Here is a 24,298-nt window from a genome sequence, read left to right as displayed (position 1 = left end):
AGGCCTTCCAGGAAATGGGCCAATTTATAGATGCTCAGTTGGACTTGGACGTGCACATCAAGAACAGTGAAAGAGGCTGTGCCATTTCCTACAGAACTTGAATCTTTTCTTGCAGCAGTTTATCATAAGCAGAAGCAGCTGCTAGTGATGGAGAAGCTGATCCCCATGAGCCCTGTAAGTACAACTTTGTTTCTAATCTGTAGGGTTAGAGGGGGGATTTCTGGTCTGGTTCATGACCCTATTGATAGGCATGCCAACTTTCTAATTTCCAAAAACCCTACTCCCCGGCCCCACCTCTCCCCCAGGTCCCTGCCCCACCTCTTTCCCAGGCCCTGCCCCTGCCCCAGCTCTCCCTCTCCCCCATAGCTCACTGTTCTCCCCCTTCCTCATCACTGGACCTTCTCCACATCTATCCCCCGCCCATCTGGGCTCCCTATGCCACAGGCTGGGACTGGAGCCAGCTGCCTGCCTGCCCATGAGATGCAGGTAGGAGGCAGCCCTGGCAGAGCAGGGGCTGCTGCAGGTTGATGATCCAGCACCTTCCCCACTCCCCTGCGGTAACTGAACTTTTGGTATCTGCTCACTACCTATGACTGGATACTGCCAAGTCTCCTTTTAGACCAGATTTTCCAGGCTGGCAATCTACCTGATCGATTAAGAGCAATGATAAAACTGGTTTTTAAAACAGGGGAAATTGGCAATAACGCAAAAATGAAAGGAAAGTAAAATGCTAGTAGTGCGACAACATTGGCCACAAAAAGAAGGATTCTTATAAATTTGAGGCAGGCCAAGATGCAGTATAGCAAGTGCCTAGTGAAAGCCTCTCTTCCAGCTTGGGAACTGGAGGGACACCAGACTGAAGGGACAAAACTTGGGGATACAAAGATGAGCCCCACTGTTTTTGTTAAAATCTGGGCAGCTCAACAACAACAATGGGAGGTTGGCTAGTGCGTGTAATAGGACCTGTGCTGTGTATAGGGATAATTGACATCAACTCATAGAGAACAGTCATTAGACCAGACATGGTAAAAAAGCTAGGGAATAGGAGATCCCAAACTTACTTGCCTAATTGGCTGCAAATGGAGACAGTGACTGGGGCAAGACCACATGTCCAAAAACTGGGAAAACTGAACCTCCAAAATTTGAGCAAGAAGTCTGGGTGGCTGAAATAGCTAGAAGAGCTGGGAGGCTGTACTGGTAAAAGGACAGGAGAAGACTGTGCTGGAGAGCCAGGGCACCATGAGGGAAGCCAAGGCTGTGCTGGAGAGCTTGGACGTGGCGAAGGATGGCAGGGATGTATATGTTGCATGGACTGGTGGGACTATGCTGGGGAATTTTGGACAATAGTTGTGGGACTTTTGTGATATTTATGTGCATGGGACTCTTGTAATAAATGACCCCTACAAGGACTGTTTGCCCTCAGAAAGACTCTGTGGACTATTCCTGGGGATTCTGAATGAGGGAAACTGAGGCAGGTGTGTGTCATGCTGTATCCTGCAGCAGGAGAGCTCGCTATGTGGGGCCACCCAACGGCAGAAACTGAACCAACAGAAATGTGAATTGTTCCAAAAAAAGGTAATTTACTGGGGTTCACAATTAGTGAGGAGGGAATTTCCATTGACCAAAAGAATATTCAGGCTGTGCAGGGTTACCCAACACCCCAGGCAATCCCAGATAGGCAGGGTTTTATAGAGCTCTGCTCCTCTTACAGAAAGTTCATTGGTGCATTTGCTAATATTGCAGAACAATTGCACAGGTCAGGTGAGAAAGCAGACACCATTTCAGCAGAGTTGAAAAAGGCTCTTGTGACCACTCCTGGTTTGGCCAATCTGTGTTTCAAAATCCCTTTCATATCGGACACAGATGCTAGTGCTTATGGTTTGGGGGCAGTAATGACACAAGGACGCTAAGGACTTGAGAGGGTGGCAGCTTGCTATAGCAAAAGTCAGATTATTGCAGCTCTGATTGCTGTGGTTAAAGCTATAGAACATTTTTAGCACGATTTGTATGGGTGGAAGTTTACGGTCAGACCAAGCTGCCCTGCAATGGCTCTTTAGAGTCAGCAATCCTGAGGGACAGCTGACTGGAGGAATTGCAGTGCTGTGACCTCCTAATCACAGCCAGGCCTGGCCATGTGCATAGTAATGCTGATGCTCTGTCCAGAGGCTGATTGCAAATGCTGCCGGAAGCATAAGGAGAGCAAGGAGTTAGTGCTGCAAGGAATGGGTATGCATCTTCCTCTGATCAACAGAACTCCCACTGGAACACGGGATGGGGCTGCAGGAAAATCTTTCCAATAAGAGGGCACTGGCAGACCGACAGGGGGGGAGGGACGGGAGGAGGCCAGGTCCCAAGCATCAGCCAGGCCCTTCACAACATGCGGAGTGGGGGGGGCACGCAGGAGGCTCTATGGGGCAGCTGGACAGAGTCCAAGGGCAGGCAGGCAGGGGGCGGAGAGCTGTGAGTGACCAGGTACCTCCCCCCCGCTACCTCCTGGCTAGGTGGTGAGATTGCTCCTCCTCATAGCGGGAGCCGGTGCCGGCTCTGATTGGGCCGTGGGGTTGGAGCAGGAGAGGCAGGTGCCATGTGGTGGGTAAGTGCGAGGGGGAGGGGCAGAGCCGGGGGGGCTGCCACCCTGAGCACCAGAAAGTCCCCGCGGCATAGGAGGAGGAGGAAAGCAGCGTGTCCCCCTCGCAGGTACAGACCTCTCCCCTCCCTGGGGCAGCTGGGGGGCAGCACCATCTGGTGGGAACTGGGGACCCTTCCTGCCCCATGCGGGGGGAGCATGAAGTCTGGGATGGTGCAAATGCAAGCATTGGCCCCCAGGCACCAGAGACCCACGGTACACCACTGCGAGAGGGTCCTAGTTATCAAGGTTCTGTGCGACTGGAAAATCATCTGGCAAATGCAGCCACGCTGGAATGTGGTGTTCCCTCACAATACCACAGTAAAGACCTTTCTGGTCACAGTGGGACAGCTCAGAGTTTAAAGATGAAATATGGTATGAAGAAATCAGAAGGTGATGAGTTCAGCTACCAGTTGATTGTAACTGTTAACCTCAGAGCCTCCTTTTTCAGTGTATGTCAATCTTTAAACTGCTGGACATCTTGGGGTTGCGAAAACCTTAGCTAAACTGGCAAGATGTAGAAAATTGGCACAGGAAATGTGATGCTTGCACTGCAAAGAAGGATGTGGCAATGCCCCTTTGCAGCCTTAGCTCCCGGGGCACTGGTGGAGCAGCTTGCCATTGACGTTCTTGGACCCTTGTCTGAAACAGCTTGGTAGCTAGGGACTGCTTGACAAAATGACCTGATGCTCACCCACTAAGAAATCAAGAGGCTGTGACAGTAGTAGAGGTCCTAGTAAATGAATTCTTCACCAGATCTGGGGTCCAGGGTGAGTTACACACATATCAAGGGAGAAACTTTTAATCCAAAAGTGTTTCAACAGATTTGTCAGAATATAGGTATCCACAAAACCAGCAGTCCTCCCGCACACCCACATCGGATGGGCTAGTGAAAAGGTTCAATGGGACTCTGGCAGTTCAGCTGGCTGTCTTTGTAGAAGAGCACCAAAGGGACTGGGACCCGATCCTTGCCATGGCTTTCAGAACACTGGTCAATGAGCGCACAGAGGTACACCATAAGCTAAGGACCCCAGCAAATCACTTGTATGATTTCCTGAAGAGGAACAAAGGGACTTGAACCATTTGGGTTATGTAGAAACCCTACAATCCAAAATTGAAAAAGTTCACACCTTTGCTAGGGAAAATTTGAGGCTAGACTGACACAATAAGAAGTCTGTCTGGTCATATGGGGAAACTTTTAAAAGAGGGAACCTGGACTGGTACCACAATCTTAGATGAAAGAGGGGTAGGAGCCTTAAACTGGATAAACTTGGGACGGACCCTATACAGCACTGACACAAATAAATGAAATAGTGCATAAGATACAGCTGAGTCCCAGGACTTAAAGTTATCCATAAGGACCACTTGTAAAGATATCAGGGGGACTGAATTTCAGTTTGATTGCTCCCTGAATCTGAGAATGTATAATGTATCTGTGGAAGTTGAGCTGGAAAAGTTGATACAGAAGTGAATTCCCCTTTAGAACAAAATGGGCAGAGTCTGACCCAGCCACAGAAACAAAAGCCATGCCACAGGAGCACACTGATGAAAATCATAGAATCAGAGTTGGAAGGGACCTCAGGAGGTCATCTAGTCCAACCCCCTGCTCAAAGCAGGACTAACCTCAGCTAAATAATCCCAGCCAGGACTTTGTCAAGCCGCAGCTTAAAAACCTCCAAAGATGGAGATTCCACCACCTCCCTAGGTAACCCATTCCAGTGCTTCACCACCCTCCTAGTGAAAAACTTTTTCCTAATGTCCAACCTAGACCTCCCCCACTGCAACTTGAGACCGTTGCTCCTTGTTCTGTCATCTGCCACCACTGAGAACAGCATAGCTCCATCCTCCCTGGAACCCCCTTTCAGGTAGTTAAAGGCTGCTATCAAATCCCCCCTCATTCTTCTCTTCTGAAAACTAACAAACCTAGTTCCCTCAGCCTCTCCTTCAGAGACGAAAAAAAGCAGAGGCCCTTGGAATCACAAAAACTCCACACGATTTTTTCCTACTGTAATCCTAACGCAGTGTGCAAAAGCTGGCACCCCTATTTATTGGTACTGCCAACGGCCCCACTTTCCATGGGTGAATTGGCACTAGCAGTTCATTGGTAAAAGCACACAGACATGAGTGATAAAATGATACAGGTTAAAAATTCAACTTTCCACCTTTACGACGGCAAGTTTCACTTTCACTGAGAATGCCTCATTTGTATTTTCTTTTCAGGGTCATTATCTGTCCCTTGAGAGTCTTTGTAAAGGTCCAAATTTCAAATAAACAGAACATTATAAGACAAGTATGTACAGCTAATTTTTTTTGTATTTGGCTAAAATATGGGTACTAAGCTAATAGGTAAACTTAAAAGTATGCCATTTAAAACAATGCACTCCCATTAGTGTTTGAATATGTGCCTATACTCCATGTACACTTTTACATGGTTATGTCATTTCCTGTATAAAATGTGCTTGTTTATACAGCAGCCATATGAAAGATGCAGTAACCTGCTATGTGGGCTATTTGAAGCTGTCTTTAAGAAACATAAAAACCCCTTGACCCTTGTATAATAAAAGGTGTTAAAAGATTCTGCTTTTACAACATCTTAGCCAAGCCTAATAAGAATGTACAAACCAAATACAAAATTTTACTCTGTAGTCATGGTCAATCATGTTATTTTATGAATTACTATTGCTGTTGGGTAATAAAATGGTATTTTTAAAAGACAGACATAAAATTACACCAGATTTCACTACTCTTCAACAACTTCTAATAAAGAGTGAAATCTGAATATATTTTTGGAAGACAATTATCTACAGTCAATGCCCTTTGCTGGGTGCTTACAATAGCTTATTTATTTTAGAATTTATTTATGCATTTATCATTTTGGCTGGTGGCATTAACCCTTTGTCCTCTAAAATCCTATATAAAAACCATACTAACTGCAGTAATATCAAGAGAAAAACTGAGCTGATCAAGAGAAAAACTCCCAGGTGCTGGGCTCAGACAGAACCTAGCCCTCAACCAAAGAACTATCTAGAAAGAAGGTGGAGACTGGATAAGCAGCAGCAACTGACAGACTGTGTTAGGAGGGCAATTCTTTGCTGAAATCTATTGCTGTAAAGTGCTAATGGAAAAGATGTGCGTTCCTGTGCTTCTGAATACATGGCCGTCCAGTAAAATGGTCAATAATAATAATGGGGTGACCCTCTGTCCCTAGAAACTAAAAATGTTCTTGTTTGTTAGGCCTGTCCAGATGTCCCTGTTGGTATGACACAAAATATCATTGTGTCCAAGGTTTTGCAAGGCCTGCAGACTCTGAGGCACTGGTGAAGCTGCTGTCTAGAGGAGTTGCTGACATTGACAACAGGCTGACAAGCACATGTGCCCCTGAAGCCGTCCTACCACCAGGCCTGTCCACATGTTGACAACGTGCCATCCCTGCTCCAGACCTTCTTATGAACCCAGCATGAGTCCCTCAATCATCCTGCTCCCACATTAACTGTCAAATCCACAGGGTGGCAGGGAAAGACAGGGACAGAGGGCCGGGCTAAGGACTGCCCACCTTCCATTCACTCTCTCCCTCTGGAAATATAAGTTTACTTTCAATGTATTATTCAGCTGCTAGATCTCTCTGGGCTTTACAGAGTTTCAGCCAAGGACTGATCCCTGATAAATGAGTGAGACAAAGCTTGTGCTAGAGCTCTGTGGACGCCTGTTGGTGTCATAACCAAGGTGTGGGCAGTCTGACCGTGTCAGAGAAGGAATCAGGAAGCAGGCTGGGTCAGATATTGGGAGATCAGAGTCCAAGACAAGCCAGAGGGCAAACCAGGAGGCAGGCAGGGTCAGGTTTCCAGGAGATCAGGAGCTAGGGATGCAGTCTAACGCAGGGAGATCCCAGCTGCATAGACAACTGCCTGTTCCTGTACTGGATTTGAATAGATGCTGTGAAACAATCAGGACCCACAACGTTCTGTCAATCAGATTCCAGAACTGGAGTAGAATCATAGGACTGGAAGGGACTTTGGAAGGTCATGTAGTTCAGTCCCCTGCATTCATGGCAGGACTAAATATTATCTAGAGTCTACCATCCCTGACAGGTATTTTATCTAACCTGCCATAGTTCAGCTTCTATTCTGGCAATTGTTACCAGGTCACTAGTTGGCAGGTTAGCATTTACTAGGGCCTATGCACCTTGTGGAGCAGGGTTTAAGGCCTGTGGTCTCTGGAAGTTGGTTTGGGTCTGTAGCTGGTTTCTATAATAAATGGCCTCTTGTTTATGAAGATTTTGGATGAAAGAGACTACCTGTTTCTGATTACAAAAGGAAGTGTTTCATATTGCTGCTTCAGAGTGTATCAACTTTCACAGACCCAGGAAGAGGCTGAAAAGATTGGGGTTGTTTACTATTGAAAGAGATGATTGAGGGGACATAAAATCTATAAACTACTGGCTGGTCTTCAGAAGGTAGATCAGGAGCTTCTGTTCTTCCGGTCTCACAGAAGAGGGTGAGTCAGGCTCAGATGATGAGTTTCAGAGCCCTCCTGGGTGGGAATGGGTATGTCGTGGGGCAGGTAATCCCCCCCCCACCAGTCAAGAAGGGATTAAAGAACCAATCAGACCAAGCCACCACACCTGTGTGTTTTGTCAGGCCTGAGACCAGGCCCTTAAAAGGAACTCAGACCAAATCAGAGTGACACTCTGAAACCAGAGCTAGAGGCTATGGCTTCCAGACTGGTGCATTGGGTTACATGCTTAAAAATGGATTGAGAGCTCTGCCAACCCACGCCCTCTGGGATGACAAGATGGCTCAATTTATGTCTTTTGCTAAAACCCCCAGGCCTAGCTCTTGGCCTATAGCTGCACAGGAGGGTGGGAGCTGAAACTTCCTGGGAAACCTGAAAGACTGCTTCCTCTCCTTAGCAAAAGAGGGCCTGGCCTTTCACAGGCCCTGAAACTATTTTCCTTTTGTTTGAGCTGTTTTATACCCCGCCAGCAGAAGGCAGATTTAGGAAGAAACAGTCAGAGGGCTCTATACCATAGCCTGGGATTGGACCACAGGACTGCTGTCACCCAGGGAATGATGTAGGAGGCAAGTGAAGCTGCCTTTACCCCCACAGGACAATCTCAATACATAAACTTCAACAGGGACATTCAATAAAATTAAATGATGGCAATTCAAAATTGACAAAAGGAAACACTTTTCACACAATGTGTAATTAGACTGTAGACCTTGTTGCCACTGGAAGTCATTGAGGCCAACAATTTAACAAGATTAAAAAAGGGACTGAAACATTGATGAATGGAATTAGAATATGAATGGCTAATCTTATGTTTCAAGATTTCTCCTAATTAATGGTAACAATCATTTTGGAAGGTCTATTAAACCTCCTGCTTCAGAGGTTAAACCAATCTCTATCTTTCTGAGAGCTTCCTGAGGGCAGAGCACCCACATCTGCAACTGTGGAGCTCTTACACCTGCCTTTGAAGCAGCCAGTGCTGGCTATAGTCCAAGACAGACACTAACCCGATGGACCTCAGCTCTCAGCCCAGCTGCCAACTGGTTGGTTCTGATTTTCATATGAATGGCTTTGAAGGTATGAACAATAAATTGATGGAGTGGAAGATGCGGAGCCAAGGGGATGAATTTAAAGTAGGGGTGTAATATTATCTGAGCGACAGCCCAGGAAGATTCTCTCATGAGCAGTGTTTTGAATGACTAAGTATATCAAGGTATAAAAAGACAAAAGCATAGTGAGAACCAATAGCTGGAAACTGAAGCTAGACAATTCAGACTTAAAACAAGACAATCTGTTAACAGTTTAGGGTAATTACTAGTGGCACAATTTACCAAGGGATGTGGTAGATTCTCTATCACTTGAAGATCTTGACTTCATTTTTTCTTGAAGCTCTGCAGTAGCTCAACCAGTAATAGCAGGCTTGATACAGGAATCACTGGGTAAGGTTCTCTGTCTTAAATTATGCAGATCAGACCAGATCATCATAATCCTAGTCCCTTCATAGATTCCAAGGCCAGAAGGGACCATTGTGATCAGCTGGTCTGACCTCCTGTGGAGCACAGGCAGAAAAGTGCCCCAAAAGAATTTCTAAAGCAGATCTTTTAGAAAAACATCCAAGCTTGATTTAAAAATTATCAGTGATGGAGAATCTGCTACAATCTTTGGTAAATTGCGCCAACCGTTAATTCCTCTCATTGTTAAAAATTTACACATTATTGCCAGTCTGAATTTGTCTAGCTTCAACTGCCAGCCACTGGATCAGATCATACCTTTCTCTGATAGGCTGAAGAGCCCATTATGAAATATTTGTTCCTCATGTAGGTACTTAAAGACGGTAATCAAGTCACCCCTTAACTTTTTATTTGTTAGACACAAAAAGGTCAATCTATTTAGCCTATTAATATAAGGCAGGTTTTGTAATCTTTTAATCGTTCTTGTGGCCAGGGGCAGGGGAACCCAGGCCCTCCCTGTTCCACCAGGTTCCAACTCAGGGCCCAAAGAAGCAATAATTCAAAAATGTGTGGCCTCGGGAGAGGCACCCCTACATCTGCTCTCTGAGATATTTCTGTTCCTCTGTTGGCATCTGTGGTTTGCCTCTGAGTTCCCCCTGGAGCCCTCAATGTCCTTGCACTGAGGGATCATCCTCTCGCAGTCACAGCTCATTGTTGCTGGTCTCCAAGATTGAAAGTCATGTGGTGACTTGGCGTTTAGGCCTGGGCCTAGCAATGTGGGGCCTCGGTGGCTTCTCAACAGAAGCCTGCACCACACCCCTTTCCCTTGCTCCCTTTTAGCTCAGCCTCCACTGTGAGCATGCCCAACAGATGTGGCAGGGCAGGGTTTTCTGGGTCCACAGTTACTCCTTAACCCTTACCTCCCCAGTGTCGGGTTTGTAAACCCCATCCACTCCTATTTTGCATGTTGACAGATTAACCCTCTAATCTGCATTTTTGAGTCTTTGCAACACAATACCCACATGATTTTTGTGGTCTTGCCAAGGGCTGCTAAAATAGCAATATCATCTATACAATCATGTGCAAAGACCTATAGTCTGTGTAACACCTGGCTAACAAGCATCTGAAGTGTGCACTAATTAGTCCAAACAGTAACACTTTGAATTCCTAAAGACCTAAATTTGTTATGAAGACAGATTTTTTTAATCAAAATATTGTGCAGTACCAAGTCACATGGCTTCCTGAAGTCTAAGTATGTTACACCAACACTATTGCCTTTATAAACCAAACTTGTAGTCTCATAAAAAATTAAGTTAGTTTAACAAGATCTGTTTCCCATGAACCCATGTTGATTTGCATTAATTACATTACCCTCTTTTACTACCCTTCTTTACTAATTGAGTCCTATATCAGCCACTCTATTATCTTGCCCAGGACGGATGTCAGATTGGCAGGCCTATAATTACCAGGGTCATCCTGTTTACCCTATTTAAAAATTGGCACAACATTAGCTTGCTTCCAGTCTTCTGAAACTTTCCCAGTGCTCCAAGACTTGTTGAAAATCAACATTAAAGGTCCAGCAAACTACTTAGTCACCTCTTTTAAAACTCTTGGTTGCAAATTATCTGCTGATTTAATCATGTCTAGCTGGCCTTAACATCTATGAATCAATGAATGGTCAGTGTGTGTGATAGCAAATTTACTGTCCTTGATTCATGAGTGTTAACATATGGCTGTGATGGATTCCACAAACCCACACTGGACAACAAGGGGTTAAGAAGCTGCTCTGGGCTCAGCCAGCTCTGCCCCACTGCATCTGCAAGACATACACAGGCTGGAGGAGTTTAAAAGAGGAGCAGAACAGCTCACAGATGGGCAGACCAGGGAAGAGAACAGATCTTCAATCCTCAGCTTCTGAGGAAAGGGCTGACTGAAGGCAGGAGCGTCCCTGACAACCATGGCCTGCAGGTCCCTCTGAGAGATGGGAGGGCCAGATCCTGTTCAACCCTGAGAGGGAGGCGTTCTGCTCTCTCTTCTTAACTCCATTTATTTGTGCTAACACTCCTTGTTTACAGACTGCCCCAGCAGGGGAAAGACTTTGCAGCAATCTGACCAGAGGGCCAAGTCACAGGAAGAGCCAAGCCGCTGCAGAGGCAGAGCAGCCAGTGGCCACAGACCCCAGGGGAGAGAGAGCTGCCATGCCATGACTGGCCACAAGGAGGCACCAGCACCCTTCACAACTGATGGAGGATGTGAGCATCCTTCCCACCCTGGAGAGGGGGGAGGAGTGACTGACCCAGATGGTCTAACACCCTAGACATATAGGCACGGGTTCGTAAGTCAGACAACATGGACTTAGAGTGTCTTCTCAAGTGGATGAATGAGAACCAGCAGCAGCAAAGCTCCTGCAGCAAACAGTCACTCAGCAGCAACAGCTGGTCTGGGACTTAGGAGCGGAACAGCCACAAAGGCTGATCCAGCAGGTAATAGCACTGATGTAGCCTGAGGGTCTCCCTGGGTCTTCCCCTCTAGGGGCTGTAGGCTTTGGCCCAGTGACCTTGCCTGTCCTAGTGAAATTCACAAGGATAGGCCGAGGACAATCTGGAGGCCTTCCTGGTAACATTTGAGTGAGTGGTGACAGTAGCCCAGTGGCCACCTGATCAGTGGGCCACCCTGTTGGCACCTAACCTGACAACCAACATAGGCTGCATAACAGGGGCTGGATGCGGCATTTGTCCAAGAATATGTGCAGGTGAAAGCAGCCATATTTGACGATCTCAATATCATGGAAGAGACCTTCTGACAGAGGTCCCCTAGGGAGAAATAATTCTGGGGAGCTCAACCCTGCTTGGTCATGCAGAAATTAAGAGACCTATGCAGTAGGTGGTTAAAGCCGGGAACTTGGAGTGGAGTTGAGGTGCCAAGCTCATCATGATGGAGCAGTTTGCCACATGCTTCCAGCTGGGGGTCTGGATCGGCTGCTCAAACACTGGCCAGAGTTCCTAACCACTGCTGTCCAGATGATGGAAACAGTTCTGGCAGCACAGTGCAAGCAACTGCCTGAGGCTAAAGGAGCCCTCCAACTCAAGGGAGGGCCCAACCAGGGGAACTGGCAATCAGACAAGGTAGTCTCAGAAGCACCAGCCTGCAAGAGGCCTAGCAGGCCACTGTGCTCTGGACTGGCTCCCATTGTGAAATCCCAGCATCGCAGGTCCCAGCCCAGACAAAAGCCCCGGGAACCCCTGTGAGTTCCTCCATTGGAAAGTCAGGGTTTACAAGTGGACAAGCCCCATAGGCTCATGGTGTGCAAATGGACAAGCCACATAGGCTCAGGGCCAATGGTCAAAATGTCTGAGGTAGCCCTTCCCTATCAGCCAGCATGGGGACGTGCTTTTCATGTGGGCACCTGGGTCATCAGTCTCACTAATGCCCCATTATGGATTGTGGGTATGGACAGGTGTGGGTGGCAGAAAGCCATGTCTGTACATGAGCACCAGCTAACCTCACAGTCTGTCTTCAGATACATGGAACTGAGGTAATGGGCCTGGTGGACTCTAGGGGAATCTAGGATGATTTTCCTCCCCAACGCTGATGCCCCTGTGAAGACTATCTTTCTACAGTGTAAAACCTATCCCAATCACAGCCATCCTGTGATTGGGAATGGCGAAGGGGGGCGACTGCCCTGTGCCCCATGCATTGACATCACAAGAGCTGCCAAGCCCCACCCTAAGGAAGAGCGGAAGTACATCCGAAAACATGACCAAACCCACGCAATTTATTTTACTGCAACAAAGATGGTGGATTTAGCATTTCCGGTTCTGGTCATGTGATGCTGGAACCTAGAAATTCCAGAAGCCCAAAACACATGAAAACGACCTGTGACTGGCCGCAGCAAGCGTGCTGCTGGGCTAGAACCAAGCCCCAAAAAGGTGACCTGTGCTGCTCCACTGACAACAAGCAATTAGATTGCAAAGAAGCCCAAATCCACTTACAATTATTTGTCCTGGTCCCCCCTCCCCTCTAGGGACAGCCCTGATCCCAATGCACATGTGCAATTGACTGTAGGGGAAAACAAAGTCCCTTGTAGTGGGACTGGCCTCAACTTCTAGACTACCCCAGTATCTTGGGTTGGGATTGGGAGTATTTCTCTGAGGTACTGAGAGGGTTTAAACCACACCCCCAAGCCCCAGAGGGCATAACTGAGGTGGCTCTGGGGGTTGGGATCTCAAAACCTGTGATGCTGGCAGGTGTAGGTGAGGCACTGCACCCTGGAGAGGGGAAAAATCAAGCTAATGTGCTGCACCAGTGCAAAGACTAGTGCTAAATGATTTTGCCAGAGTTGAGGTACCTAAGGAGATCCTCACTGATCAAGGCATTAACTTTACATCTTGGCTTCCGAGGGAGCATGCGACCTACTAAAAAGGAAGACTTTGTGCAGGTCAGTCTATGATCTGAAACCAGATCATGCAAAGAATGTTAGCATGTAGTGCTGAGGACCCCCAGCATTGGGATCAGCTGAACCCTCCCTTGTTACTTGCTTTTTGAAAACTTCCCCAATCATCTACTGGATTCTCAACCCAAGGGAATTCTTGACCTGGCCTGAGAAATGTGGGAGGAACAGGCTCCTAGGATGGAGAACGTTGTACAATATATACTGAAGCTCCAAGCGAGGCTCGATGCCCTACAGGCCTTTGCCAAAGACAACTTCCTCAGTGTTCAACAATATGCGCATATTTCAGCTGGCAGTTAGATACTAGGACTCTGCACTCAGTAGTAGAAGTTACTTGCTAAATGGCAAGGACCATACAAAGTAGTATGCCAAATCAGACCAGTTAACTAGAAAAATCAAGCAGTCTGGCAAGAGGAAACTAACCCAGCTCTACTATTTTAACTTTCTGAAGCCATGGAAGAAATGAGTTTATTTATTGCTCTTTATCCACCTGCACTAGAACTGGGGCCCCAACTGCCCATTTCACCAGGTCCAGACCCTGTACAGATGGGGGAACATCTCTGCTTGGAACAGGGGGCCAGGTGAGAAGCCTAGTAAAAACCTTCTTGCTGGTGTTTGTCTCCTGGCTGGAGCAGACTCATCTCGTGCAACATTATGCCCAAAGGGAATTTGGGCAACTCATCTAGGAAAATCCCTCAAAAATGCAAGAGGCTTTGAGGCAAGAGGTCCAGGCAACGTTGGAATTAGGGGTTGTAGAAGAATCCTCAGCGAATGGTGAGTCTCATCATATCAGTCCCAAAACCAGACAGCACTATTTGGTTTTGAGGCTTCAGAGAAGTCAATGTTATCTCCATATTGGATGCCTACCCCATGCTCTGAGTAGATGAGGTAGTAGGCTGTCTGGGTGAAGCCTGATAGGGATACTGGCAGATCCCACTCATACCAGAACAACAAAGGCAGTTTGCTCTACTGTGACGCCGTTTGCTATGCCCTTTGGCCTCCACGGTAATCCAACAATATTCCAATGGTTCATGAATCATGTTCTTCAGCCACATGGCTCATATACAGCAGCCTATTTAGCTGATATGGTCACTTACAGCCAAGATTGGGAGGAACATCTAGAACAAATCGCCACCTCACTTCGGTCCCTATGAGGAGCTGGGCTAACTACAAACACAGCAAAAGTGAAAGATTGGGAAAGAGACTACCTACCTGGGATATACTTTCAGGAAGGACCTGGTACAGCCCCTTACGGGCAAAGCCCAGGCTATCAGGCACTGCATCCGATAATCAGGCCTAGTGGTTGGAATATAGCTCGGCCTAAGGTGGGGCCTGGGTCCAGGGTGGTCCTGAAATTGAGATCCGGGGACAGGCCAGGGTCAAAACTGAGATCAGAGTGCAGCCAAACTAGAATCAGAACCGGACCCAGAGTCCAGGTGCAGGCCAGAGGTCAAAGCTGGGTGGTCAGAGTCCAAAGACAAGTCAATACAGAAGCCGAAGCCCAGATACATGCCAAAGGTCAAAACCAATAGTCAGAGTCTGAGGGTTTGGGAGGGAACTAAAGGGGCAAAGACAAGGCTGGAGTGGGTCAGTGATGAGGCTAGTGCAGGACAAGGACAGGGCTCAGGCAAGGTTAGGGCAGGAGCAGGCTGGGTGTCTCTGGAGGCTGGTGCACTGAGAGGCAGCAGTGGGTTCCTGGCCTGGTACTGCTGTTGCTCAGACTGATCTGCAGCTCTCCTGGGGTTGTGGAAACAGATGACCCTAGGGTCATCTGACCTAGACTCTGCTCATTGATAGGTTGCTGCTGCACTGACTCACTGCAGCACCTATTGAGACGCTAGGCTTGCCCACATCTAATAACACCCCCCAGCCTAAGGGGAGGAGCTACTGCACCCAGGGCTCAAATAATCCTGGGGGACAATGAATGGGGGGGGAAAAAAAACAAAAAACAGGGATGAGAGTGAGGATCACAGGGTCAAAAGCCAGGATCCAGAGGGGGACACCGAGCAGAGAACCCCAGGCAGCAGAAATAGGTCCCACAGTCACAGAGCACCTCCCCGTGCAGCAGCACCCTCCTCCGGGTGTCAGCCCCAGGAAGAGGTTGACAAGGAGGTCGTGTGACTTCATGGAACCATGGAAGAGGTGTGAGTAGATCAGGAAGTGCGGGGACAAGCGCAGCCAGAACCTGAGGAAAAGGTTCTGAAGGAACCAAAAACCTCAAGGTAGATGTGCACCAGGGTCTCCCTCTCACTGCAGAAGGGGGGTTAGTGAACAGCAGCAGATAGATGCCCGTGCTTACAGTTCAGTGAATGAGCTGCCAACTAATATTCCCGGTGGGCCATGGGACCAGGGTGCAATACAGACTGGCCCACCGAGGCTCCTCACCATCCGTGGGTGGTAGGAGGTGCCACCACTTGGTGTCAGGGTGGGACATGAGGGTGAGGAAGTGAAGGGTATGCTGCACAAGCAAGTACAGATGTTTCCTAGGTGTGGTTTGAAGCCGAGGCTGCAGGTCACGTCAGGTGGTGTGGAGAGGGTGACCAGGGGGAGGGGCAGAGGCTCATGGAAGAGGGGCTCAATGGCGAGTGCCAGGGGTGAAGGGCGAGCAGGGAGCACCCTCCCACAGGATCTACTCCAGAGGTGGGTGGTAAGGCTATCCTCACCTCCTGGAGTATAGGCTGGGGACATAAGGGGTGGAGAGCCCCATGCACTGGCTCAGTGCCAGGGGGTCTGCTCAGTCCCAGCGGTCACAGTCCAGGAGGTCTCCAATCCTGGAGACACCAGCCAGGACCAACCTCTGGTGCACTGAAGGGGACACTGCCACCTGCACACCAAGATGGGGGTTGTGTAGCAAGGGCTCCACGAGGAGGTCCTCCCCCTCGCTGGCTGCCATGGACCTTGTTGCTTAGACAAGCTTCCAGGTCCTGAGGAGGTCCTCGAAGAAGACCAGCAGATCAGAGATGTCTCACGGAACACCATGTGGATGGAGGTAAAAGAGCTGCCGGTCATATCAGAGCCGTCGGAGGTGGCAGAGGAAGGCATGAACCTGACAGCTTAGGCTGAGGAAGCTCTATCCACCCTCCTCCAAGGGAAGGCTCAGAGAGCCAGTGCTGCAGCACCAGCCAGAACTCTAGATTTTCTTCTGGAGGCAGGACAGGATACCCGGGGGCATGCTCTGGGTGTTGAGCTGGTGCCAGAGAATAGACAGAGCCAGCTGGTTAAGAAGGAAGGATTCGATCGCCAGGGTGTACAGTTGACTGAACAGCAGGCAGCCCAAAGTTGACAGGTTCAGTCAGGGTCCACTTGAGCTCCACCAAACACTCCACAGAGGTGTACAGCAACTGGGAAAGCCCACAAACCAAGGCCTGAAGCCGAACACCCTCAAAATGGTCCAGGGACAGGAGGGCAAATGACAGACAGTCCTACACCTGAGCTGGACGAGGTCTCAGACCAGATAGAGGTTAACAAAGATGGTGCAGCCCAGGATAGTGTACGTCTGGTTGGAATGAACCATGTCTGCCAGCAAGGACCCCAGCCACAGCGAGATGGCCTTCACCACAACCTTGTAGTCCATGCTGAGGAGTGAGATGGGACACCAATTCCGAAGATTGCAGAGGTCCCCGTCTTGGGCAACAGGGTGAGCACTGCTTGCCTGCACAATAAAGGGATCACCTGCTCCCTAAGGCCTCTGCCCAGATGATGGCAAGGTCTGGGCTGAGGATGTCCCAAGACACATGGTAGAACGCCATGGTCAGCCCACTGTGGCTTGGGGATTTGCTGGTGGCCATCAGACAGAGAGCAGCTGAGAACTCAGCCAGAGAGAGAAGCAGCTCCATCCGGTCCTGGTCACCTGCGCTGACCATCAGAAGCCCATCCCAGAGCACCCCACAGGCATCAGTGAGAGTCAGATCAGAGGAGACGCGGCTGGCATAGAAATCCCTGACTTTCCCCCGCATCTCCACTGGATCCGTGCAGGGGATGCCACTCCCTGCTAGGAGGTTTCTTGGCTCCCCCTATTTTCTCCAGGGCACAGAAGAAGCAGGAGCCACGATCCATCTCCCAAACATCATCGAGGGCCCAAAGCTCCCTCCATGTCTCCCGGCTTGTTCTGCAGAGGGATGGTTCCCCAGGGCTGGTGGTCAGATGCCTCTCCAGCTCCAAGACCACCTACTCCAGCTGCTCTATTGCTGCATCCCTCCTCCGGTTGGTTCCCTGGGTGTAGTCACAGCGAAAGAGCCAAGCCTGGATCTCCCCACTTCCCACCACTGCTGCACCGAGGGAAAGGTGTGCCAGCCAGAACTCCTGAAAGATCACCACAAAGCCCACGTCCTCAAGAAAGCTATTATTGAAAAGCCAGTAGGCTGGCCCTGGCCCCTCTTTGGTGAGAGACACTGTCACAGCTGCTAAATGATGGTCTCAGAACAGGGCTGGCTGGATGCCAGAGGAGTGGGCCCGCCAAATCTGAAAACAAGACAGATTTATGCAGCGCGGCTGTGAGTGGCACAACTGAGCATCCTTCACCTGGACAAAGGTGAAGGTGGCATCATCATCTGGGTGGTAATTGTGCTAGACGTCCACTAGGAAGTGCTAGTCTATGATCTCTCTGAGGATACCTGCAGCAGCTGGGCACCTCTTGGTCCCCAAGTGGTCCCGCGTGTCTAGGATGGTGTTAAAGTCCCCGCCCAGGATCAGATGCTCACGGGGATCCAAGGAGCCAAGGATGGTGGCCATCTACTGGAAGAAGCGCATCTCCTCTGCACCTGGCATTGGGGCATAGACATTGCCGAGGTTCAGCATCAGCCCCTCCGTACAGGCCTGGAGGTGCCCCCAGCACTTTAGGCTGTAGGCTGGGGAGAACAGGATGGCCACTGCCCACAAGAGTGTGGTGAGGTGGCTGAAATACACCATCTGCTCACTCCAGTCACTAGCTGGCTTTGGCAGCTGGCTCTGTGTGTCTCCTACAGGAAAAATCACAGAGTCCCCACCCCCGCCCGAAGGAAAAAGAGCACCTGGCACCTGTGGAGACCTGCCATACGCCGTTGGTGTTTAAGGTGGTAATCTTCATTGTGGGGGTAGGGGAGGATCTTCATGGGCAGAACTTCCATCAGCCCCCGCTGGGCCGTGCAGCAACCCATGGTCAACCCCGAAGGCGACCATAGAGTCACAGAAGCTGCAGGCATTCTGGCAGGCCGTAGCATCCTGCTTCCCAGTCCCCATGCCCTTGCCTAAGTGGACCTCACAGCCCAGAGGATGCAGTGAAAATCGCCCCAGTGCCAGAGAGTAAACTTCACCTTCCCCCTATAGCTGCGAATGTTGGCCAGGGAGTACAACACGTTGGGGGCCGAGTACACAGATTACAGGTCATCCTGCAGCTGGGTCCCCAGGACAACCCCCCCCAACAGCCTTGACTGCAGCAGTTGAGTTAGTAGCCTTGGTGTGGCTGCATGTTTGCCTCACACAGGCCCTCAAAGAATGCTGTACCCCAACCACGAAGAAACACATCCAGAGGGTTTTGGAACTCAGATGTCACTGCTATGGATTTGTACCAGAGTTTTGCATATGAGTTTGCAGTGATAGCAACCCCCCCCCCCCCCCCCCAACCAAATTCATAACAGTAGCCCCAAGAAAACTCACTGGTCTGAGGCGTGCAAAAAGGCCTTTCAGAAGTTGAAAGGCCACTGGTGTAACAAACTGTCCTCCACAGTTCTGACTTCCCAAAGAGTTCATTTTGGAAACCAGTGCCTCAGAAGTGGCATTTGGCTCAGCGCTGTCCCTGGAAATAAATGGAGAGGAATACGCTATACTCTACTGGAGCCGCAAACTGCTCCCTTAGGAGCGGGCATATTCTACAATAGAAAAGGAAGGACTCCCCGTGAGCTGGGTTTTGGACTCTCTCCAATATTTCTTCCTGCAAAATCCATTCAAGATCCTCACTAATCATACCCCCTTAAGGTGGTTAACTGCCAGGAAGGACACAAACCCCCAGCTTATGCCCTGGTATCTGTCCCTCCTGCTATATGCCTTCCAAATTCAGCACAGAGTAGGGGGGGGGGGTTAAAAAAAAAATCACCAAAATGCTGATTTTATTTCCCCCCAGGGAATGGGGGAGGGAGGGGAAGAGAACAACCCACTGGCTCTGGTTCCCCAGGTGCCATCTTGCAGGGGCGGGCATATGATGGGGTCTACAAACCACACACTGGCCAACTAGGGATTACAGAATTGCTCTGAGCTCAGCCAGTCCCACCCACCACATCTACAAGGCATGCACAAGCTGGAGGAGGAGTTATAAGGGAAGCTGAACAGCGGAGAGGAGAGGGAGAGGGCAGAGCAGGGAGGGGACAGACTGTCAGCCCCTGAGGAAAGGGCTGACAGAGGCAGAACCTCCCTTACGACTACTGGCTGAAGACTCCTTTGTGAGGGAAGGGCGGGTCTGATCCTGATGTTTTGTTTTCCACTGCCTCTGTCTTTAAGGTGCCTTGATTTCTCACTGGCTGGACTAGAAATTGGCATCTCTGTTATTTCTCCCCTGGCTTCCTTGACTGAGGAATTGATTTGAGCTTCCAAATCATGAGTTTCTGAAACATTTCTGCCCTTGAAAACTCCCATTTACCCAGACCCATACCCAAATTGAACTCCAGCTACATTAATGCTGGGAGCTGGAGGTGTGATTCCCTGTGTGCACAGCTAGACTGGTGCTGGCCTGGCTTGAACTGGCATGCCAAGATCAGCGGAGTAGTCGTGGTAGCAGCTCAGGCTTGGTTAACCTGAGTAAGTACTTCTGAGATTAAACATTTTTTTTTAAAAATGTCATGGTCTGGTTTTTTGTCTCTGTTGGCCCCAGGAAATGATATTGTGTCAGATGTACCCACACTGGCTCGGGTTGTGCTACCCCACTAAATATCGTAGTTAGTCAGATTAGTGTGGGCAGGCTACCTGACCTGAGTACATATCTGCCTGGACCACAGGGGTATGTACTCAGGGTGGCTAGCTGGAGCCACTGCCTGGCCTTCCCAATCTTTTAGCAGGCTGGCTCAAGCAGAGCTAATGTGGGTCCATCTGCATGAGCAGGCATTACCCCCCTAGCTCCATTTGTGGACGTAGCCTGAGTTTCACAAAATTTGAAAATGTGATTTCCTATGACAGATAGAGATGCAAAGAAACAGCCTGTGACTTTTTAAAAAAAAAAAGTGGTTCAATCTCAGAAGTACTTACTCCGTTTGATTAAACTTCAGGAAAATTCTAGTTGCCAGGAGCTGTAATACCTCAAGGCTGAAAGCAGGAGCATGGATCTTTTATTTTTCTCTCTTTTTCTAAGCTATGGGAGGAATCAAAAGCAGCCTTTCCACACAGTGGTTCCAGCCCTCTCTGGACAAGCAGCTCTCTCTACACAGCGCAGAGCAAGGACTGAAATGCTGCTCTTCCCCTCAAAAACCCAGGTCAAGGAAGATCTCTGACAGGTGCCACCTTTAAAACATGCTAACATTCCTGCTAAGCAGTAGCTGACCAACAGCGAGCCCCAAGCACTCATATACATGCTGCCCACTCCTGCTCCCACTAAAGTCAATGATAAAAATCTTATCAACATCAGTGAGCAGGATCGGGTCCATAACTATCCTTCACCAAAATAGTTCACACATTTGCTTAACTATTTTCTTCAAGCACAGCCATCCCATGAATTTTCCACCCTCTCTCCCTGGGGTTTTATAAGGTTACCACTGAAGTGTCTGGGGGGAGATTTTCAAAGGTGTTTTAGGTACTTACAGATGCAGATAGGTGCCTAGTAGACTGTCAAAGTGCCTGACCAAGTTCAATGCCTAAATCCAATTGACTTTGAATGGGAGTGAGGTGCCCCACTCACCTAGGTGCTTTGGAGGATCCCAAAGTTTCTTCAGACTTTGCAGAAATATTCTCTTTTGCCTGCAGAGTTAACCTGGCAATTTTCAGGTCAAACCAATTTCAGGCAGAGTAACAGGAAGGCTAAACTAGGGCTTTAATTTGCTGCATTATTAACTACTGAAAGAGATTACTGTCTCCATTTTCTTGTGTAATCAATCTACAGAGCCCGTCTGAGTACATGCCTGCTTCACAAGCTAGAAGGTCCTATTTCGAAAGAAAGAAAATTACATAATGTCCTTGTAAATAAGGCTCCATTTTGAGACTGTACTTGCTTTCAAAAGCCTACAAATGGGGTGATAAACTCTATAACCTGGAATCACTTAGGAGCAGATCAGGGAGTCTAGCTCTCTTACACCCCTTAAAAGCTCTACAGATGGGGATGATGCAAAAGTGGATTTTATTCTATTTAATTTGTTATACCATGCTCATTACCACAGGATCTGATCGGGCAGGGTCCCCACTGGCACACCTTACCAAGTCATTTGAGGCTAAGCCTGCAAAACTTTAACTCCCAAAATGAATGCTTCAGAAAAGTTGGAGGAAGTGAAAAACAAGCTTAGAATGACAAATGTAACCCATCTCTCTTGGCAGTTTCTACTCCTGTCAAATGCAGTGGTAAACTACCACGCAGATTTGCTTTAGCTGATCATCTGTGGTTGTTCGGTTTGCTACTGCCTTCTCTGAATGCTGCTCATGGCAACCCCTCCCCATGTGCCCAAGTCTGAATATACCTGGCGCTATGCCCAGTTGGGAGCCTTGAAGGCTTGAGCAGACAGCTATGGGAACAAGACACCACAGCAGTTCAACTGCCTTTACTTCATGAGCTTTTCTTCTCATTTGTGCGCTTTTTGAAGAAGAAAATGATTGCTGGTCAGAGAGGTTTACCATTTGTGCCTGTTGCAGCTTTCCCTTCCCCGTAAGAGGTTAGGCTGGGTACAGCGCTTTACACTGAAAAGCACTATATGCACAGGAGGTGTTTAGACTTAATTTATTCCCTGCTCCTGGATAAAGATTATTGCAGCTGTGTGTTTTGGAGAACTATCAATGAAGGGAGTTCAGCTCCTATGACACACTTTGAATGGGGCACTGTACTCTGTATTTCCAGGTTCTGTTTTAATTACACTTGTGTATTACCTTGGAGGAAGCTGAAATTTGGAAAAGTTTCTCTCATATATGGTGCTTCAACCTGCCTGACCTTTTATTTTATACCAAGTACATTCATGCATGCAAATAAGATCATCTAGTATGGGGGCAGGTTCTGACTATCTGAAGCAGATGTGCTGCTACCCAAGAAAGTGCACATTTGCCCTTGTGGGGTTCCACAGGGAGGTAACCTTCACCCCTCCCACTGTGTGTTAAGATGCTATGGGAGGAGGCAGACTCAGGTGTCACCACTCTGCAAATGACACAGCTCTATTGCACTGTTATGAGCTGGGGAAAACCTTGTCCTGTCTTGAGTTAAAGCCTTGGTGAGAGTGAGGGTGTGAACTTGCCCTTAAATCAACAGAACTAAGTTAATCACAAGCCCCCCCCAAAGAGAAAAAGGGGGTTGTGAATCCAGCCAGGAGCTCTGGACTGGGCTGTATCTTGCTTGTGTTGAGCCCAGGAGCTATAGTGTTGGCTTTTCCAGTGCCTGTCCAATAGTGAGACTGGGCTAAGTGTGAATTGGTTGTGAGAGAAACACATGTAGGTTCCTCTTGCTCTTCAGCAGGTGTGTACAGCACCCCGAGTGCTGAAATAGAGAGGACCCAGTGGAGACATTAGCATAGGGCACAGCATGAGCACTCATCCCATCTAAATCAACGCCAAAGAGGAACACGGAGCACATATATTCCTCCACCACCCAGCAGTCATCATCCCCCTGTTCCTCCCCACCTTCGGGTGGCTCTATGTGGGGATGGGGAACTGGCTGGCCACCATGGATGGCCTGTTCCCCTGGCAGAGACAGGTCTTGACAGCTCTGAAAGACCCTAGAATGCACAGCAGAAAGCTGGGAACAGTGCAGGACAGCCGGCAGCTTCACACAGGGGGCTGAAGAACCCAACATTCAGCAGCAAGACTGGAAGAACATGCTCCTCCTGGAGCACTAGCACCTGAAGGTGCTGTTTGTCATTGCAGCCCCTCCCTCCGCCAGGCTGAAACAATCAGGTAGAGGCTCCATGGGGACTTCTGGCTCTGCTGCTGTTTGCTGGCCTGGGAGGGTGCAGTGGACTGGGGTGGGACAGAGTCAGCACTGCCTCCAATGGTAAGCATGCAAGACTTTGGGCAGGACTGTCCCACTAGGGGCTGATGGTGGGACAAAACAAATGGATGAATAGGAGATAAGGGTAACCTTCCCTAAGGTTGGGGTGATGATTATGTGGAGAAAATGGGGGTAGAGCATGACGGAGAATCAGGAGTAACAGGAGGTGCAGGAAGGTTATCACCAGCAAAGTGAATGGTCTTCTGGACAGAGAACAGCAAGCCCACACCGTCACTGCCAAAGCAGGTGCCTGATCTTCCACATGCAGCTCCATGTTGTCCTTAAATCTGTGCCACAGAGGATGCCTAGCAGATCCCCCAACAGCACTGGCCTAGTCAAAGATACTGACCCACAGTCTCTGTATGCAATCACCAAGCACTCTTCCAGTCCTTTCCCCACCCATGCATCCAGGATGAGCACAACACTGTCAGTCTCCCCAAGGCTGCCCTGCTTTTGTCCTTCGCTGAAGGTCTCAGTCCCACTGACAATGCAATCAAAAGCAGCCTGGTACAGTGGCTGTGGCACTGGACTGGCAATCAGGGACCTGGTTCCATTCCAAGCTCTACGCTGACCTGGAGTGTGACCTACTGCATTCACTTCCACTCTCTGTGCTTCAGCTTCCCAACAGTCACATGGGGATAGTGATGTGTACTGACATGGACTTCAGGAGATCAGGGCTTGTAATCAAGTTTGTTTGACATGTTTTAAGAAATTAAGGTGCATTTGAATACAGCCACATGCAAAGTCATACACCTTGGGAAAAATAATGTCTGTTATATTTTTAAGAAGGGGGACTAACCTGGAAAGTTGACTCTGAAAAAGACAGGAATCCTAGTGGAAACCTCTGGAACTTCCCCAGCATTCCAAGATTTATTAAAAATCAACATCACTGGTTCAAAGCATCCCTTAGCCAGTTCTTTAAAAAAACTCTTAGAATCATAGAATCATACAGTTGGAAGGGACCTCAGAGGTCTTCTAGTCCAACCCCCTGCTCAAAGCAGGACTAACCTCAGCTATATCATCCCAGCCAGGGCTTTGTCAAGCCTCAGCTTAAAAACCTCTAAAGATGGAGATTCCACCACCTCCCTAGGTAACCCATTCCAGTGCTTCACCACCCTCCTAGTGAA

At 48.8% G+C, this 24,298-nt stretch overlaps 1 long non-coding RNA gene across 1 annotated transcript in view; it reads right to left on the bottom strand.

Moving 5' to 3' along the window:
* Nucleotides 1–24,298, bottom strand: part of LOC137152332 (uncharacterized) — a 32,500-nt gene that overhangs the window by 5,375 nt on the left and 2,827 nt on the right. The window contains exon 2 of the long non-coding RNA XR_010919511.1: nucleotides 18,668–18,806. This is a non-coding gene — a long non-coding RNA (uncharacterized lncRNA). The remainder of the gene's footprint in view (nucleotides 1–18,667; nucleotides 18,807–24,298) is intronic.

This window comes from Emydura macquarii, unplaced genomic scaffold, assembly GCF_026122565.2.
Source record: "Emydura macquarii macquarii isolate MOO-44397 ecotype Brisbane River unplaced genomic scaffold, CSIRO-AGI_Emac_v2 contig_1170, whole genome shotgun sequence".
Taxonomy (NCBI): Eukaryota; Metazoa; Chordata; order Testudines; family Chelidae; genus Emydura; species Emydura macquarii.
This window is presented reverse-complemented; position numbering and strand designations above follow the sequence as displayed.